The 4,709-nt window shown below is 42.3% G+C and overlaps 1 non-coding gene across 1 annotated transcript; it reads left to right on the top strand.

Moving 5' to 3' along the window:
• Positions 1-2,114: 2,114 nt before the first annotated feature.
• On the top strand, positions 2,115-2,188 carry TRNAN-GUU (transfer RNA asparagine (anticodon GUU)). Its single transcript has one exon. It is a non-coding gene; the product is annotated as a tRNA-Asn (tRNA).
• Positions 2,189-4,709: the final 2,521 nt, after the last annotated feature.

The following is a 4,709-nucleotide window of genomic DNA, read 5'->3' as shown; positions in this document are numbered from 1 at the left end:
ATACCTTGCTTTTGTATCAGTTTGGCAAGTCTCATATAGCAGCATTTCTCAGTTATGCCTGAAAAGATCTTCTGATGTTCACATTGGCTTTTAAATAAAAATTCCAGCACTTTCATGGTCCTTTATTAATTGATAGACATAAAATTTCAGGAAATTTTTTAGGAAAAGGGACATAAAATTAAGAAAAGGGACTGTGGTTTTAAGGGTCCGTTAATCAGAGCATAAAAGATTTTTTAAACACATCTATAAAAAACACATTGCCTTTTTTTCTTTTCTTATACGTTTTTTATTTTCCTAACAGATTCCTCCAAACACTTTCATTTAAAACAGTCTTTCTATAGTGCCCAGTGTTTTCTTTGGCAAATTTGGAGAGCTGTTTTGGGATAAAAGTAAATTGCACCATAAGGTGAAAACAGATTACGAGATTTGATAGAAATCCGTTGTGCACAGGCAAAGGGAGAGTTTTTCAATAGGTCATTGAAGAGATAAAAGCTCTGGAGGAAAGAGTTCTGCTCGGTGGCAAACCCATCCAACCCTTGCAAAGCCTACAGTAGAGGCTGCAAGGGAGGCGGAAGTTACAGAGCATGAGAACACACACAAACTCTCACATCTGAAAGTTATTTTATACATTATTAGGTAACATTTTTCATACAATGTACACATGCACTTGAGCAATGGTGTACTCCAGAAAAGGGACCTTTTTGTCCATCTGACTTGCAAGCCGTTGGGGGATAGGGGAGGCAAAAAGGAGTGGATTCTCTTAACATTTAACACAGGCCATCCCAGATCCATAGAGCCCAGCTCCAAATCCAAACCCTCCAAATCCAGCTCAAGATGCAACCTGGATCTCCACGCTTGTCTTATATGAGGGATCCTGGCAGTGCAGGGCAGTAACCCAGTGTGTAGGGCAGACAGGAACCAAGTACCAACACTTTAGCCCCTGAGGGTGGCAGCTGGAGCAGTAAGACCCCAGTGCACACTGTGGGACAGACCTGCCCCACAGCTTTGAGGCACATGGTGTAGACTGCCAGAGGAGAGGGAGAGGAGAGGGAGAGGCTTGCTGTCATACCCCCTGGTAGGAAAGGCTATCTACAGCTGCTACTGAGAGCACATTTTTCTCCACCTAATAGTTCCTATCTCTCAACAAGAAAATTGCTCCAATCCCTTCTACAGTTTACACATCTTCCTATGCTTTTGCAGTTCAGTGACAAGAGAACTTCACCAGCAATGCTTTCAGCAGCACTCCAAACACAGCCCTGTAGAGATCAAGCTTCCTAACTTTCAAAAGCAATTTAACCATTCTCAAGCCATCCTTTTGCTGTATTTCCTCCACCAAATGAACAACAACAAAAAGGTTGGAATACTAAAACAATTTTGTTCTGGCAGAAAACTAGACAAACAAGGTACAGATTCACTAGCTGAACAGAACTCAGCTCCTGTCATGTATCTCAGTAGTTCATATCCTTTTGTTTCCAGCAATACACAAGGGCACACAGAGCAGGTGGCTCCACCTTTTCCTGGCTGACAACTGACAGTAAAAAATGCATATGCCCACTAGCATTGATAACATCTTGTTTCTTCACAGTATGAAGCTTAAAAATGCAAGTTTCACCATGAAATCTTCCCTGTTCATTAAGACCTGCCCACCAGCTCTCTCACCCCAATTCCCAGCTGCATTAAGAATTCTGCAGTCAGTAAGTTTGATGTCTCACAATCCATGTTCTGAAGCACACGTTTTGCTTTAATTGCATTAACATACAATTAACAAGCCACATAGGTTTTCAGACTTCTTATGGCTAAATTTCCAGAAGGACAGAAAGCACAAGAAACAGTGCTGTTGAACCACTAGCAAATTGCATGACACCACCCCAAGACCTCCTCTCCTGAGAGAGGTAAGCAGTGAGGAACAGCTACTTCAAAAGAATCTCATCTTTCACTCCCCACAGGAGGTAACAGCATTTCTTCCCCCTGTATTCTGACACAACAGCACGTTAGGTTTGCTGCAGCCGTGTGCCTGCAGTATCGCTCTGTCACTGTTCAGCACACGCAGGCAGCACCAGCAGCACTTATTGAACAGTCAGGAATTCAGCTCCTCTGGGAAGTGCAACCCATCAGTCTCTGTGGCGCAATCGGAGAGCGCGTTCGGCTGTTAACTGAAAGGTTGGTGGTTCGAGCCCACCCAGGGACGGAGGAGATCCCTTTTAAGGGCCAAAAAGAACCTCAGTAAGGGAAGTTCCAAGTCCTGTCCCAGGGAGGGAATAACCAGAGGCATCAGTACATGCTGTGGCCACCCCAGTAGCTTCACAGAAATGGACTTGTCACTATGGCACTTTGCTGGCTTGTGTTCACTCAGTGTCTGTCAGAACCCCCAGGTCCATTTCTGGGGAAAGCTCAACTCTTCAAAGAATATTCTGAGTTGGAACATACCCAAAAGGTTCATCAAAGTCCAACTCCTGCCCTGCACAGGGCAGGCCCCAAGAGTCACACCATGTACCTGAGAGTATTGTCCAAACACTTCTTGAACTTTATCAAGCTCAGTGCTGTGACCACAGCCCTGGGGGCCTGTTCCAGTGTCCAGCCACAGTCTGGGTGAAGAACCTTTTTCTAATATCCAACCTAAACCTCTCCTGACAAGTTTATACCAGCCCCTCAGGTTCTCTCCATCTTGCTTCCATAAGCATCCTTACTCTCGTTCTGGATGACACCTACCCACAGGCTCAGCATGCATCTATCTTCCTTATATCTAACCTGAACTAAAATAATTATGTCTAAAGCTGGATTTCAAGAGATGATAGGTAATCCCTGATATAAACTGTTTATGCATTTATGTATTTTATTAAATTGTATTAATAAAGTATTGTTAGCTATATTAAATATACTTAGTATACCATGCATTATTATAGTTTCTGTTTTGTGTACCAAATGGATTACACATCATTAAAACTGTCTTCACAGTTTGGGGGCTGCTACTGCTCTTCCCTGAACCCCAGTTCACAGCTTCACTCCTAATCCTAAGTAGCTACATCTGGACCTTCTCATTACTGTTAAAGAACAAGTTCCATGCTGTCAGCATCTGGATAGTTGCATTCCTCAGAAAGTCCAGCCTGACAAGCATTAAGAACTGGGAACCAGGCACTCCAGTCAAAAGGATCCAAGCAGACTTATGACCAGATGCTAGTAAATCCAGAGCTGATGATACACAGAAAACACTAGAATAGAGTTTCCTTCCAATCATGATTTGACACTTCTATTTTAAAACTCTTCTGAGGTTGTTTTAAACTTCTAAAATAAAGAACTAGAGCCCAGAAATTCTAGAGGTTGACTGAGAATTTTGCTATCATTGTACATAAAATGTGCATAGATGTTACAGAAACTGGGAGCATGAGAAAAAGAAATATTTACTCACTGTGACCATTTTCACTCTAACAGAAAGGACCAGATGTTACTCAGGCACAAGGATAAGGACAAAACTTCCACTGCATTATTTCAATCACAGGACATATGCATGCAGTAGTTCGAAAACACATCTTCACAGTTCTTTGCTCATATAAAACTTCATAAATTTTTAATTAAGATGCCACAGGTACTCACAAAGGGTGTAGAAACCAAAAAAAAAAAAAAAAAACAGACTTAGAAGTTTTAATGGAGAGCTTCTCTCTTTTTTTTTTCTCCCACTGCTGGACAGCAGCCAGGAAAAACACCTTATATTTTGCCCCTCAAGGTTCAACTAGGTGTGAAATGTATGTAGTGATTTGTCTGGCAACATGAAAAAGTCCTGCTCATGCCAGTGTTGCTTATTGATGCTTTCATCAATAAGGCATTACTAAGGCATCAGTAAAGCATGCAGGACAGCAAGACACAAACCTGCCACAGGGGCTTTGGGTAGGATGGATGCAGCACCATGACCACTTGCATCAATCCTCCAGTAGCTACATAACAGTAACTTGTATTGATCACAACACAGGCTGCCCAAGTTTTGTAAGGGTTTGAAAACATATCAGTTAAGCCTCAGAACACAGAATGACTGCACCAACTACGGGGCAAAATTAGAGGGGTTATTGTAGCTCGCTATATATCAGGTGTGGTAGTTTGGCTACCACAGAGGTTTTTGACTTTTGGACATAAGATTCTAGGTTTGGCTTCCTGACTGGCTCGCCGCAAATTGGCAAACCTAAACTACTACATCAGGTTACTGGCAAACAAGGGAACTAAGAAGGAATCATACAGTGCAGTTATCACTGTGATACACAATGGCAGCAAGACCACCGTGCCCTGAAGTTCTGCCATGGCTGATGAGGCAGTCACTGTTATTGTCTGGGGACCCACTGAACTCTCATTTTCATTTAGTTAAGACTTACTTTGAGCCAGCTGTTGATCTCATTATTGCAGCAGGAGAACAGGAAAAATGATGCTGTAGTTTGGACAAAAGCCCTACTAGCAGTAAAAATCCCAGCATCTTGAAACCTTCATCAGAAGCCTGCCCCACCTCCCTTTTTAAAACAGCAGCAGAAGAAATACAAGACAAAACCGTAACAACACTTAACAGTATTCTCAAGTGTAAATTTAAGAAGATGCAAGTGCTGTGCCATATTCTTCCAGGCTAGTGTAAAGCCTACAAAAAACACCTGCCAGGCCTGAGTACTAAACTGCTAATCAGTACTTTATTGACTAGAGTAAATGAACTGGAAGCAACTTCAGTTTTAACAGCC

The sequence above is a fragment of the Cyanistes caeruleus genome, chromosome 1 (assembly GCF_971803275.1).
Source record: "Cyanistes caeruleus chromosome 1, bCyaCae1.hap1.1, whole genome shotgun sequence".
NCBI classification, from domain to species: Eukaryota; Metazoa; Chordata; class Aves; order Passeriformes; family Paridae; genus Cyanistes; species Cyanistes caeruleus.
This window is presented reverse-complemented; position numbering and strand designations above follow the sequence as displayed.